This window comes from Phyllobates terribilis, unplaced genomic scaffold (genome assembly GCF_046119375.1).
Source record: "Phyllobates terribilis strain yellow unplaced genomic scaffold, ASM4611937v1 Scaffold_1__5_contigs__length_1240528914, whole genome shotgun sequence".
NCBI lineage: Eukaryota > Metazoa > Chordata > Amphibia > Anura > Dendrobatidae > Phyllobates > Phyllobates terribilis.
Genome location: NW_027362761.1, coordinates 890802069 through 890817870, shown reverse-complemented (window position 1 = coordinate 890817870; position 15802 = coordinate 890802069). Strand labels below are relative to the sequence as shown.

Below are 15802 nucleotides of genomic sequence, written 5' to 3'. Positions count from 1 at the left end.
CCTGAGATATGGAAATTGTGGATGGCTTCGCTTCTGGTACTGGGTGCTAATACCAAACCATGGCGTGCCATTTACTGGATATTCCTGGCTGGTTGGAGACAAGCTCATTCCCACAGAAAAGTACTAGTGTCACCGAGCGACAAGGGGATGTCCGGCCGACGGCACAAAACAAGGATGCAATGGGAGATAGAGGGGAAAGGAGGGCCCCAGCGGTAGGGAACAAGGAAAGGGACACCTCCTGACACCAACCAGTGTCTGTCCCTAAGCTCCCCTATTGTCCCTAGATGGGTCCTTCCCCCTGTGCCTAAGCCCTCGCTAGCCCTGGACTTGGCTAGTGCGCTGGCCAGCAAGACACTAGTCTCACCACTACAACACGACAACACAAAGAAGGGAAGACAAAACAAAGGGAAGATAACAACATAAAATACACTTATCTCTCTAACAGAAAACTTCACTGCTGCAATATCAATGAACACCACAGCTTTTCCAGAGACTGGCTCCTTCAAAGAGGTCAGCATAGAATGAACTATAACCGGCTGTCAGCTGATGGATCATGTGGATATTTTAAGGGAGATGGAAGTGGTACCAACCAACATCAGCTGACCTTTAACAAAAAGCCTGCCAGCAAGAGACTAACATTAACCCTTGCTGGACCAAAAGGAAAAAACTACATTTAAATTATAGCATAACCAGAGCTGCCACGAATCTCCAAATTATTCATGATAACCAGCAAGCTAAGGAGATGGTGGCCTCTATCATCATGAAGGAGTTTGCTCATTGTCTAGTAGACTGACCACCACTGCTGTCTATCTTGTGAACATTGTGTTCAAGCTTGATTGACCAAGGGCCCCCAATCCTCTGCTTTGGGAGGACGTGTTCGGTCCCAGAGTCTAACTGGATGCCGGCTTCTACAATATTAACCCAGTGTGTCATCAACGTGATGTTGCGGAAAGCTTCCACCTCCACGATCCTAAAAGGCAAAATTTCTAGCACAAGCAGTCGAGAAATGTGGCAGTTTAGTATTGTGGCCTGTGGGTGGCTGCGTATTTGCGCCTGCGTTCTATGGACTGGGGTAGGGACAACTGAACGCTGCACTGGAACAAGGACGTGGACAAGGTTGCTTACTGTGATGGTTGCAAGTGTGCAACGCAGGTGCAGGGTGGGAGGCATCTTCGCCTGCATTATGGACTGAGGCTTGGCATGCACGTACAACAGGTGAAGAGGCAGTGGTGTCATCCGCAGACACTGTTTCTGGACCCTGGCGTTCGGTCCATCTACTTCATCGTCCTCCACCTGGTCTTACACTTCCGCACCCTGGTCCTCCTCCTGACTTTCTGTCCATTGTGTCTCATCATCATCCACCTCTTATGACAGTAATTGCACTTTCCCTTTCCCACCGTCACCTTCAGGTGACCATGGCTGTTCAAATATTTGGGCATCTCTACATGTGATCTTCTGTTGCTCCGTTTGAAGCGAATCGAGCCAGAGGCCAGAATCTACTCGGCATGGTGGAAGGAAGGAGGATCAGGGTAAGGAATATGCTCCAAGTAAAAAAAATCTCCCGAATCCGCACACTCATCAAACAAGAATCTGCAAAAGTACTAGTGCATGCCCTCATCATCTCCCGCCTCGACTACTGCAACCTCCTGCTCTGTGGTCTCCCTTCTAACACTCTCGCACCCCTCCAATCTATCATAAACTCTGCTGCCCGACTAATCCACCTGTCACCCTCTATTTCCCGGCCTCTACTCTCTGTCAATCCCTTCATTGGCTCCCCATTGCCCAGAGACTCCAGTTCTAAACCTTAATCTTGGCATGCAAAGCCATCCACACCCTATCTCCTCCATACATCTGTGATCTACTCTTCCGGTACTTACCTGCATGCAACATTCTTCTTCTGCTATTGTGCATGCACGCCAATCCCCTGACCATGGCGCATGTAAAGATGCCTCCCGTCCTGCACGTGTCGGTTCACAATCTAGCACCATCAGCAAGCACGTCCACTTCTTTGTCTCAGCGCAGCGTTCAGTTGTCCCTACCCCAGTCCTTAGAACGCAAGCGCAAATACGCAACCAACGCCCCACAGGTCCCACTACTAAATTCACACATTTTGCGACTGCTTGCACTCGAAATTTTGCCTTTTAGGCTCAATGAGACGAAAGCTTTCCGCAACCTGATGGCGGCGGCCACCCCTCGGTACTCTGTCCCCAGCCACCATTATTTCTCACAGTGTTCCTTCCCAGCATTACACAAGCACGTGTCCCATAACATTAGACGTGTCCGCAACAACGCAGTTACCGGGAAAGTCCACCTAACCACAGACACGTGGACAAGTGTTTGTGGGCAGGGACAGTACATCTCACTGACTGCACACTGGGTTAATATAGTGGAAGCCCGGACCCAGTCGGACCTTGGGACAGGACACGTCCTCCCAACACCGAGTATTGCGGGCTCTGCGTCAATCAGGGTTGGCCCCACATTCTACAGCTCCTGCACCTCCTCCTCCTCTTCAGCCTCCATCTCCAAAATGAGCACATCAGTCAGAGGCTGTGCTGAAGCTAATATGCTTACGTGACAAACCGCACAACGCTGAAGAGTTATGGACAGCTCTGAAAGAGCAGGCAGATCTGTGGTTGACAACGCTGAACCTACAGCCAGGCATGATCATGTGTGACAATGGCCGGAAGCTGGCAACGGCTCTGAAGCGAGGCGAACTCACACATGTACCATGCCTGGCCCATGTTCTTAACCCGTGGTTCAGCAGTTTCTCAATACCTACCCAGATCTGTCGCATCTCCTTGTGAAAGTATGCCAAGAGTGTGCCCATTTTAGAAATTCAGCTTCAGCTTCCACTGCCCTTGCCGTGCTTCAGCAGCATTTGCCGCTTCCTGCTCACCGACTGGTGTGCGATGTCCCCACACAATGGAACTCTACAATGCAGATGTTGGGAAGGATTTGTAAGCAGAAGAGGGCATTTGTTGACTACCAGCATCAACATTGCCTTCGATATTCAGGTCAGACTCCACACATAAGACCTCAGGAGTGAACATGGATGTCAGACATCTGTACTATACGCAAAAACTTTGAGGAGTCCACCAAGGTAGTGAGCAGCGATGACGCCATAATTAGCATCACCATCCCGCTTCTCTGTCTTCTGAAACGCTCTCTGCTCACAATCAAAGAGGATGCATTGCAGGCAGAGCACGATGAGATGGAGCAAGGAACTATACAGGGTGATTCCACACAGCCCAGCCTCATCTCATCCCAACATGGATTGGGTGACAAAGAGGAAGAGGAGGAGGAAGAACAGGAGCTAGTTTCCTGCGCTATAGATGGTACTACCTGCACAAATGTCATACCATCTGTTCAGCGTGGATGGCCTGAGGATAGGGAGGAGGAGGAATAGGAGGAGGGGGAGAGCAGGGTCAGTCGTCCGCCTGGTGAGGACGCGGAAGTCTTACCTCTTTGCAGTCTGGCACACATGGCTGATTTTATGTTACGCTGCCTTTCCTGTGACCCTTGCGTTGTCTAAACTTTGGGTGACAGTCATTACTGGTTGGTGACACTTCTAGACCCATGCTACAAGGAGAACTTTCTATCTCTTATTCTCTTGCCAGAGAGGCCTAATAAAATGGGGCAGTACCAGGATACCCTTGTTGCGGAGCTATTAAAATAATTCCCATCTGAAAATGCTGGCGGCAGAGGTCACAGTTCGTTGGACAACCAAGGAGTACAGACGAGAGAGACACAAATGCAGTCCAGCAGAGTCAGGGGAACACTGTCAAAGTTCTGGGGAAGTTTTCTCAGACCCTCCCATCGTACTGGCTCTGAGGCGTGGAGTACTCTCACAAGGAGGGAAACTTTTGGAAAATGCTGAGGGAGTACCTTGCCGACCATACCAACGTCTTCCGTGATTCCTCTGTGTCTTATAATTATTGGGTATCCAAGCTGGACACATGGCATGAACTGGTTCGCTACACCTTGGAGGTCCTGACCTGCCCTGCCACTAGCGTTTTATCAGAGCGGGTTTTTAGTGCTGCCGGTGGAATTATAACCGATAGGCGCATCCGCCTGTCAACTGAAAATGCTGACAGGCTGACTCTTATAAAAATGAACAAGGGCTGGATTGGGCCAGACTTCTCAACACCACCGAATGATAGAAGCATAGCATAAACTCAAATACTGTGTTTTTTTTTTTGGGAGGTCTAACTCTATTCACATGCACTTCACACCCAGACATGGGTATAAGCTTCGTGAATTTGTCTATTTGTCTATTTGCTCTTGTCCTCCTCCTTCTCCTCATTCTCATCCTTCACCACCATATCACAATATCTACCATATCACCATATTTACGTCTCTTGCAAGGGGCATTGGAGTGCCTCCAAATTTTTGGCAGTCGTTGCATTCACTGCATAGGCAAGCAGTATGGGAGACGCACTTCCTAAAAATAAGAGCATTGTTTTCCGGAGGCCCTCCGACCTCTACATCTCTTGCAAGGGACATTGGAGTTTCTCCAAATGTTTGGCAGCCATTGCATTCACTGCATAGGCAAACAGTATAGGAGATCCACTTCCTAAAAATGGGAACATTGTTTTCAGGAGGCCCTCCAACCTCTACATTTCTTGCAAGGGACATTGGAGTTCCTCCATATTTTTGGAAGCTGTTGCATTCACTGCATAGGTAAACAGTATGGGAGACCCACTTCCTAATAATGGGAACATTGTTTTCAGGAGGCCTTCCGACCTCTACATCACTTGCAAGGGACACTGGAGTTCCTCCAAATTTTAGGCAGCTGTTGCATTCACTGCATAGGCAAACAGTATGGGAGACCCATTCCTTTCTAATGGGAACATGTCTTTACTGGTATTGTTTTTTTTCTCCAAATTTTGGCTGCCCTTGCAGTCACAGCATGGGCATTACCACTATAGGAGACCCACTCCTTTATAATGGGAATTTTTTTTTAAATGAGACCCATCTCTATGTCTCTTCAAAGGGGTATTGGGGTACGTCCAAATTTTTGGCAGCCCTTGCAATCACTGCATATGCAATAACAGTATAGGAGACCCACTCTTTAATAATGGGAACAAAAAAGCATAGCCGACTGCTGGCCCTTCAAGAATAGTAAGGGCCGCCTGATGGCTGCATAGAAATAGTGTTTGTGACTTTCATAGTCCCTCCTTCATAAATGAAATTGGATGTGTCTGATGATGTCTCACACACCACATGGCCAGATAAGGTAGTAAAATGTTAAAATGACATTTCATGGTGAATGCATTTTTCACCGTTGAAAGCAATGCAAAAGTGCAAAAACGCATCAAAAACGCTACGTGGGAACATAGCCCAAGGTGCGGAGGAGCATTTTTTGGGGGGATATTTATTTTGCCTTATATACAAGTCATTAGCCTGGAAAGGTTGTTCGTTAACATTTTTCCCAGGAAAATCCATTTTGGTTTAGTTTTTGTATATTTTAAGTGGCATAATACCTCTGACAACATTGTTGACAGCAGTGACCTAGGAGTCTGAGATGCGACCAGGGGTCTTCCCCATGCTGTTCCCATGTCATTTGAGCACTGTTCCCATAGATTTGGGCAATTTTTAGGCCCTCTGCAGACCGCCAGTGGGGGCGCCAGAAAAATGCTCGAGTTTCCCCTAGACTTACATTGGGCTCGTTACTCGGACCGAGCACTCGAGCATTCCAGTTTGCTCGACCCGAGTACATTTTAGTGCTCGTTCATCACTACACATGATCAGATAAGGTAGTAAAATGGTAAAATTACATCTACTGGTGAATGTATTTTTCACCGCTGAAAGCAATGCAAAAGTGCAAAAACGCATCAAAAACACTACGTGTGAACATAGCCCAAGGTGTGGAGGAGCATTTTTCTTTTTTCTTTTTTTTTTATTTATATACAAGACTTATAAACAAGAATGCTCCTTAACATTTTTTCAAGGAAAAGCCATTTTGGTTTTGTTTTTGTATGTTTATTGTGAGCTCGTAAAAGTGGCGTAAAGCACTTGACAACCTTGTTCACAGAAGTGAAAAGAAAAAAAGAGGTTGAAGCTGGTAGTAGGAAGCGCTAGGATGTCAAAATGAGGGGCAAACAGTCCATGAGCTAAAATTAAAAAGTAAACCAAAGCAGCTCACCAGTATCCCCAAGTGGGGTGAAATGTGGAAAATGCAAGGTAAAAGTTGGTGATAAAAAGCGCTAAGGCATATAAAATTCAGCAATTTCTACCTTTGTTGAAGTCCTTGTAAAAACACAATGTGTTTCGACGGCATGCAAGCCGTCTTCATCAGGTTCACGCTTTTTATCACCAGCTTTTACCTTTAACAATTTTCTATTGTTCACAGAAGTGACTTGGGAGTCAAAGATGCTTCCAGGGGTCTTCTCCATGCTGTTCCCATGTAATTTCAGCACTGTTCCCATCGATTTGGCCAATTTTTAGGCCCCCTCCAGACCTCCGGGGAACCCGCCGGAAAATTGATCAATTTTCCCATTGACTTACATTGGGCTTGTTGCTCGGGTCGAGCACCCGAGCATTATGATTTGCTCGACCCGAGCAACGAGCACCAGAGCATTTTAGTGCTCGCTCATCACTATTGGTCTACACTGTGTGCGCAATTATTAGCTAATTTGTATTTTCGATTATTCATTTTATCATTGAAAAACTACAATGATGTTGATGAATCCAAAAGATAATAAACCTTTATTAAAGAAAGTAAAAGTGAGGTTTCGTCTTTCTTAGGAGAATAACTATGCATGCCTAATTATTGAACAACTATCGGTGTGCAGAATTATTATGCAAAAAAATGAAAAACGTAAATGTGTCCATCTCAATTGTTTATTTTCATCTGTTAAAGGGAGAATAATAACTCAAAATGCAAGAATACATTTCTGACATTTAAAAAAAATATCAGTGACCAATATAGCCACCCTTCTTTTCAATAACAGTCATGAGCCTTCCATTCATGGAGTCTGTCAGTTTCTTAATCTGTTGACGATCAACTTTTTGGATAACACCAAGCACAGCCTCCCAGTTACTGTTCAGAGAGGTGTACTGTTTTCCTTTACTATAAATCTCCTGTTTAAGAAGAGGTCACAAGTTTTCAATAGGTTTTAGGTCAGGTGAAGACGGGTCCAACTCCTTATTCTTTCATCCTTAAGGCCTTTACTGGCTAACCAAGCAGTGAAGTACTTCGAGGCATGCGATGGAGCATTGCCCTGCATACAAATCATGGTTTTCTTGAAAGATACAGACCTTATTTTGTACCACTGTTTGAAGAAACTGTCTTCTAAAAACTGATAGTAGATTTGGGAGCTGATTTTGAGTCAATTTTCTGCCTAAAAAAGGTACAACTAGCTCATCTTTAACCCCTATCTGACATGATCAGTAATAGTACGTCCCTGTGCCCTGGGTATATTTGGCCAGGGACGTACTATTACTGCATACTGTTTAATGCGGTCCCGGGACCAAAGTCACGAATATCGTATTAAATTTCCGGCGCCATCTCACCTCAGGGTAGATGTCACCGTCCCCCGCAACCACGATCGCTGTGATTGGCTGTTCAATACTGAACAGCCAATCACAGCATTTTTCACAGTTTCCGGCAATCAGATTGCCGGAAACATGTGATGTGCAGCCTAGGATCGGTGCTCCTAAGAGCACCAATGCTAGGCTGTTGCCTAGTGACCCCAGCCCTCTCCCCAACCCGCTGTTATCGGTGTGATCGCCGATTACATTGATCACACTAATCAGTGCGCAACCGCGCGATAACTAAGCGGTCACGGGGCGGTGACCGGCTTGTGACCTGCCTGTCACCGCCCCATGACCCCCTGTGATGTCAGCACAGGCGCCATCCAGCTCTGATTGGAGCGATCGATGATGACATCGATCGCACCAATCAGAGCGCAACCGCGCGATAACTGAGTGGTCACGGGGCGGTGACTGGCTTGTGACCTGCCTGTCACTGCCACATGACCCCCTGTGATGTCAGCACAGGCCCCATCCAGCTCTGATTGGAGCGATCGATGATGACATCGATCGCACCAATCAGAGCGCAACCGCGCGATAACTGAGTGGTCACGGGGCGGTGACCGGCTTGTGACCTGCCTGTCACCTCCCTGTGACCTCCTGTGATGCTGCCCAGGCCCCAGCCAGCTCTGATTGGAGCGAACGATGATGACATCGATCACACCAATCAGAGTGCCTGACCGGGAGGTGACCGGTTGGTGACTGGCCAGTGACCTGCCTGTCACCACCCTATCACCCCCCTGTGACCACCCTGCAGATCCTCACACTTGGTGAGGATTTCTATACAGCGGTCACACTGCTGATCTCTTTGCTGGGCCTTGTGGTGCCACAGAAGTACCTGTGACACCACAAGACCTTTCTCTCATCTGCTTTAGTCGCTGCTCCTGTTCCGGTGTCTGGCTTCAGTGTCCTGGGTCCTGCTCTGGTGTCCTGCTCCAGTGTCCTGGGTCTTGGGTCTCTTGCTGCTGCAGTAAGTTGTGGATCCTGCTCCAGAGCCTCCTCCAGAGCCTGCTCCAGAACCTGCTGATCCTGCTGTTGCTGAAAGAACATAGAAGACTTTGGTAAGTCCATTTCTGATCTCCCCTCATTCACCCCAATCCATCCCCCCCCCTCTTGATTGCTCGACTTTTGTCAGTTTTCTTTTTGTGCTTCCTATAGCAGCCAAGCGCTGATAAGTGACCACAGATCACTGATCCGCACTCATGCTCACTGTTTGACACAGCCTCCTCCTTTGCACCACATCGTTGCACACATCCAGCAGCCGCTGAGCGTTGATCGGTGACATAGTTCACCGATCCTCACTCGTGCTCGCTATTTGCACCACCTATGGTAGTTCCTTTTTTTCTCTTTTTTTTCAGAAAAAAAAGTTCACACCAAGCACACTGACATACACACACACGCTAAATAAAGTACTGACACACACGCACCACATATATCAAAAAATATCCTACTCATCCTAAACTCGCTATTCAGCGGAGGAGGCATATGCTTTCCTTGCCTCCTCCACTGACAGCGAGGGAGAGGATCCCACATTTCTTTATTTTTTTGATTCCTCCTCCCCTTCCTCCTCCTCTTCCTCTTCAGGTGCTGCTGAACTGCCACGCAGACGCCCCAGGAGAGAAGATGAACCAGCACCCCCCACTACTAACCCTGTATGGACCTCGCCCCCTGAAAATTATGAGCCACTGATTCCTGATTTTGTGGCGGAATCAGGAATCAAGTTTGACATCACCAGCCTCACAGAAATAGACTTTTTCAAATTCTTTTTCTCTGAGGATTTTGTAAACCTCATGGTGGGCCAAACTAATTTATACGCTCATCAATTTTTGGAACAAAACCCCTCTTCATCATTTTCTAACTGGTCTCCTGTAGACACAGTAGAAATGATGAAGTTTTGGGGTCTGGTCTTTCATATGGGGATCCTGAAGAAGCCAAAAGTTTGGCAATACTGGAGTGTTGACGTTTTGTATAACACTCCAGTGTTCCGAATTGACATGACCCGGGCACATTGTATGGAATCAAGCTGCATAAACTTTGTGAGAGTACCTCAGGGTACACTCACAAGTTTAGAGTTTGGTGAACCCACTGCTGGATAAAGGTTATCACCTTTACGTGGATAACTTTTATACAAGTGTCCCTTTCTTAAAGTCCCTCTCTGCGCAAGGCACCGCAGCCCGTTTTACTGTCTGCAAAAATCAGAGAGGCCTCCAAAAGAAGCTAATTGGGCAGATGCTCACAAGGGGTGAGAGCAGAGCCCAATGTAGCGACCACCTCCAAGTGATCAAGTACAAGGACAAGAGGGATGTCCTTTTCTTGACCACCATACATGGTGATGTCAGCACCCTCAGCACTGTATGAGGTTCCACTACACAGGTCGTCAAACCAGACTGTGTAGTGGGGTACAACAAGTACATGGGCGGAGTTGATCTCTCTGATCAAGTCCTCCAGCCATACAGTGCTTTGAAAAAAAGCCAAGGTATGGTATAAGAAGCTGGCTGTGCACATCGTACAGATGGCAATGCACAACGATTTCCTTCTATCACAATGTGCAGGCCAGACTTCTACGTCGTACCTTCAAATCCAGGAGGTTGTTATCAAGGCCCTGATATTTGGCAGTGGTGATGGAGTGGGACCCAGTATTTCCGGAACTGAAGGACCTCAAATTGTACCCGGCCAGCATTTCCCGGGGAAGGTCCCTCAAGTCGCAAAAAAAGGTAAGTCACAAAAGGGGTTCCGAGTGTGCTACAAAAGGGGAATACGCAAGGACACCATTTATCAATGTGACAGCTGCCCCGACAAACCTGGCCTGTGCATGAAAGAATGCTTCAAAAGTTACCATACTTCCATGCACTACTAAATTAATTTCTAACGTATGACAACCTGATGAACACTACACAAATGAAGTAGTGTTCGTCAGGTTGTCATACGTCAGTTGTGTAGTGTTCGTCAGGTTATCCTACACAACTGACGTATGGCACTACATTATAAGCTTCACAAATCAGGTATCAGTTCCAAAAAGAGGGCACTTCTTGGGCATTTGCACTGCTTAGGCACATCAGGGGTTCTGAAACCATGACATGACGCCCACAGACCATTCCATCAAAGTCTGCATTCCAAAGCGTCACTCCTTCCCTTCCGAGCCCTGACATGCACCCAAACAGTAGTTTTCTCCAACACATGGGGTATCAGGATACTCAGGAGAAATTGCGCAACAGATTTTGAGGTCCACTTTCTCCTGTTGCCCTTGTGAAAATATTTTTTTTAACATTTTTTTAGAAAAAAATAGTTTTTTTTTTTATTTTCACAACATTATAATTTTCTGTGAAGCATCTGGGAGACAGAAGCTGGCTGCTGCAGCACAGCTAGATAACAGCCAGGAGCACATTATGACACGTCCAATGTCCGTTTTTTTCTTCCATTCTTGCATTATTCCATTGTCTTATTGTTAGGGGGCAATGGAACAATGGGACAATGGAATAATGCAAGAATGACAGAATGAAACAGACATTGCACGTGTCATAATGGGCTCCTGGCTGTTATCTGGCAGTGCTGCAGCAGCCAGCTTCAGTCTGTAGGGAGCCTACAGACTGGGAAGCAGGGGAGGCCGCTGCTCGTTTGTTCATTAATTAGTTATCTGCTCTCTACCTCCCCGGTCTTGAGGCGCGTGGGACATTGAAGGGGGGGGGGTGTGTGAAAATAGGTGGTCTTATGCAGATTAAAAACGTGTGGGGTGCATCTGCAACAAGCAGTATAGTTGTTGGTTTTAAGGTGTCCATTGATGAAGAACATGTCTTCCTAAGGGGAGTCTTTGTCCCTATCCCTACAATGGGTGCATTCTTGGGGCCAGGGTGCAGCCATAGGCCAAAACCAATTCAGGTAATCGCTTGGCCTTTTGACTAAGATCAAGTGTAGTATCTTTTCTTATTAATTTAATATCTGCTACGTCCCCTATACGTCCACCTATTTTCACATATTCTCCTCTCCTCTCCACCCTAATGTCCCATGCGCCTCAAGACCGGGAAGGGTGGGGGGTAGAGAGGTTAACTAATTATTGAACAAACGAGCAACGGTCCCTCCTGCTTCCCAGTCTGTAGGCTCCCTACAGACTGAAGCTGGCTGCTGCAGCACAGCTAGATAAAAGTCAGGAGCCCATTATGACATGTGCAATGTCTGTTCCATTCTTGCATTATTCCATTGTCCCATTGTTAGGACATGATGCAGGGGCGTACCCTTACCCCCCCTGTGTGTGATCTGTGTGGGGGTTTGGATCATACATGCAGGTCCTGCATATCCTTCAGAGGAGGCGGTTTGATAGAAAAACAGGTACCTTTAACATACGTGCAAAGCTCCACTCTGTGGAGGACAGTGAGGGTGCTGGTGTAATACATCCTGTAATGCCTGTGGAAGAGGTGGAGTCCCATCCTGCTCCAGCTGATGTGCCTGCTGGGGAGAGTAGTACTGGACTAGTAGTGTCTGTGCAAGTGCCTGGAATGGAGGCTAATGACGCCCTTGAAGTATGCAAAGTAGCCGAGACGATTGAATCTTCCCAGGGGAGTTCTAGGACCATTGCTGACTTCCTGGAGAGTGATAGTCCAGATATGGATGCAGATGAACTTGACTCTGATCTGATTGAAATGTCCTCATCTGATGGTGAAAGTCTGGGCAAGGAGAATATATCTGCTGCTGAGCTTGCTGCAGGCTTTCATAAAGTGTTTTCAAAAATAGGCAGCAAAGGAGTTACAAGGCTGAAGAAGGGGCCTTTGGAGAAGCCTTCCTGAATATTGCCTCACAGAATGTGAGGGTCTTCCAGTCGGCATACAAGCGTGCATGTGTGCTGGATTTTCTAGCTTCTAAAGGTTGTGATGTGGTGTGTGTGCAAGAAGGTAGGTTAAATAGGGCGCCTAAGAAGAATGAATGGGATTTTGGTGAAGTGGTGTGGTCATTCTCTCCCATAAATTAGAATGACAGAGAGGGTATTTTGATTAAAAATGGGGATATTTCTATATTGCAAAGTGTGGTTGTGGAGGAGGGTAGGTGAGTGTGCTTGATTTTGTGTTTCAGGGGGTGGAAATTTAAATTAATCAACATTTATGCGCATGCTGACAAGAAGCAGAGACTTGCCCTTTTTGAGAAATTGAGTTCTTTTTTGCATGGCAGAATTCCAACTTTTGTGGTTGGTGATATTAATTGTGTCCTGGACAAAAGGGGTAGAGCTGGCTCAGTGGAATCCAAAATTGACGTGACTGGAAATCACTGGAATCGTCTGATGTCTGATTTTTCAATGAAAGATGCTGTGGATTTCCTAGCCAGGTCTCTATACGTACCATGCGGAAGATGGTCGGACTGAGTCCCGTTTGGACTACTTCTTTTCTTCTTCATCTGCTGTAAAGTGCCTTAATTATATGCAAGAAAGGGTGTGCTTTTCTGACCACGAGTGTGACGCGCCCCCGGGGCAATGGGGTACTTGGCGTCCAGGCCTATGGATGCTGGTGGAGGATATCACGGTGGCTGGCCCGGTCCGTGGCCCAGGGCGGTCAACTAAAAAAAGTGGGGTTTGTAACTTGGATAGGAAAAAGAAAATAAATAGTTTGTGACGCCACCTGTGGTACCTGGTAAGGTTTAACAACGCTGCTGCAGACCTCCGGGGGGTGATGGGATGGCAGCTTAGGTGTTTCTGCTCCCCAGAGGTGGAGCGGGCCCCCGGGGCAGTATGGAGTTTGATGGTGGTGATGCTGGGGCTTGTAGTGCAGGCGAATGGCGCAGCAGGAGTAACTGACAGAGACAGGGGATTTGCTTCAATACCTTTACTGGTGCTGATATCAGGTACGGTCCAGGGTACTCAGTAGGATGGGTGCACTTCAGGACTTCTCCCCAGTGAGCGGGTATAAGGCTTCCTGGTCCGTGTCTGCCTCTCTGTATGCTCCTGGCCAGCCTGCTACTGGGCCTAGCTTATGTGTCGTGCTGTTCCTTCACCTGTTGCTCGGTAGTAGGACCTTCTGTTGGCAACCACTCTCCCTGGACGCTGGGGCCTTGTGGTTCCGGGTCCTGTAATGGGTCTAGCTTCAGGTCAGCCAGGGACTTGTAGTTCTCCTGGGATGCCGGTTATCCCTACGGGGTATAAAGGAACCCTGTAGGTGCGGACCCGGTGTCCGGTTTGTATATTGGGGAGAGCCTATGATGCTCCTCCGCCCCCTCAACTCCTCTCTCCTATTGCCTTCGGCCACACTCGGGGCACTCAGAACTCAGCAGCAGACGTGCTGCTTCTTCGCTGCTCTCAGCGTCCGCACGCTCTCCAACAACTCACTCACTAAAACTGAGCTGCCTGGCTCCACCTTCCATATATATATCCCTAACGGGCTCCCTCTGGTGGTATGAGGTGGAGGTGTTTGTATGCAATGAGGGCCTCTTGTGGAGAAGTCCGTCCATGTACCCTGGGTCCTGTGGTACCTGTGCGCAGCAGGGTGCCACATTCCCCCCTAGTACAATTCAGTACTCCTGGACTGAAGCATTTTGTAAAAACAGGTTACAACAATAATTATAATTATAATAACATTAATTAAGTTACAGTAAGTCTCGTAACCAGGTGTTCATTTCACCGATGAAAGAACATGAAGGACCCGCCTGAAAACCCTCAACATAGGCCCTGGGCGTGGCTACAGGGCATAAGTGATCCAGGTGCTGGACCACGTCTTCGGCCACGCCAAAGGGGTTTTTGTTCTGTAGTCAAATAAGGGAGGCACTTTTGATGAGTGCAACTATTTACAATTAAAGTTTTTGGCTGCTCACAGTCCTCAGCCTACAAGTCTTTGTACCCTGACTGGTAACTAAATACGCACATAAATTTCAGTTTATACAATAAACAATAACAGTAGCAATACCCACTGGGTAACTATTTATAGTGTAGGCACTTTGTGCTTATTCCCTAAACCTGGTAGGGATCTTTCCTTGTGTGCTGCATGTGGACCTTCGTAGTACTGGGGTGTTACTAGTGTCTGTGCATGCACTCTCTGGTAATCTAGCAGGTGTACGTGCTGGTAGATTGTAAAACTGCCTCAATCTCTCTATGGGACTGGCAAGTGCACTGTTCACTGGGCCTTCAGGTTCTGCTTCAACGGGTGATTCTCCTCTTACTGGGGACTCTTCCTGTTCCTGAGCAGACTCTTCCAGGGCGCTTACAGGTTCTTCTGGTTGTTGATAGAAGTGTATCACCGGTACTATAACTGCTCCATCAAGTTGAGGCCATTCCGCAGGGAAATCTTCTAGAACTGTGTGAAGCACTTCTTCCTTGGGATCTTCCGGTGCTATAGGAGGTACTTCTTGCTCCGTTGTCTTCAGTAGACCTGGGCACACTTTCAGATGGTCTCTTGAGACTGTTGCAGTTGTTTTTCCTCCATCTTTGCTAATCAGGCAGGTTTTACTGTTATCAAACTTGGAGTTCAACACTGTGTAGGGTTCTCTTTCCCACTGGTCATCGAGCTTGTGATTTCTTCTCTTCCACTTTAGTACTATCTCTCCAGGTGCCAAGGGTTCCGCTGGTGCATGTTTATTGTACTGTTCTTCTTGTTTTCCCCTTGCTCAGTTCAGACTGTCTTCGACACAGGCCTGTACTCTCCTGTACTGCTCTTGCCGATTTGTATCCCAGTCTTCAGTGGACATATCTGCTTCAGGTTCTACCACTCCAAGTTCCAGGTCCATGGGCAACTTTCCGGGTCTTGCTCTCATGAGGTACGCTGGAGTACAATTAGTAGAACTCACAGCTTTGTGATTGTACAGATCTACCAGGTCAGGTAGTTTGTCTGGCCACTGATTTCTTTCTTCCAAGGGTAAGGTTTTCAGCAGGTCTATGACGATGTTGTTCATTTTCTCACAACATCCGTACAGATGACATAATTCTTTAAACAGCTCGGCTTCAAAGGCAGGGCCTTGATCCGTCAGCACTTTATCCGGGTATCCATGGGGTCTGCAGAAGTAGGCTTGGAATGTCTTTGCTGTAGTCTCTGCTGTCAGATCCTTGACAGGGGCTACCACCAGGAACCGGGAATAATGATCCATCATGGTCAGTGCATATGAATAACCTGATCTGCTGGGTGATGACGTGATCCAGAGCGATGATCTCCAGGGGCTGGGTTGTCTTGATGGACTGCAAGGGTGCTTTCTGGCTGCCGTAGTCTTTTCTTCTGAGGCTACAGGGCCCACAATTCCGGCACCACCTCTTTATGGAGCTCCGCATTCCAACCCAGTAGAACCGGTCCTTCAGCAGGGTTTCCAG

The 15802-nt window shown here is 47.4% G+C and overlaps 1 non-coding gene across 1 annotated transcript; it reads left to right on the top strand.

The window, feature by feature from the left end:
* Window positions 1-11412: 11412 nt before the first annotated feature.
* On the top strand, window positions 11413-11610 carry LOC141174746 (U2 spliceosomal RNA). The gene has a single exon (XR_012252982.1). It is a non-coding gene; the product is annotated as a U2 spliceosomal RNA (small nuclear RNA).
* The last annotated feature ends 4192 nt before the right edge of the window (window positions 11611-15802 follow it).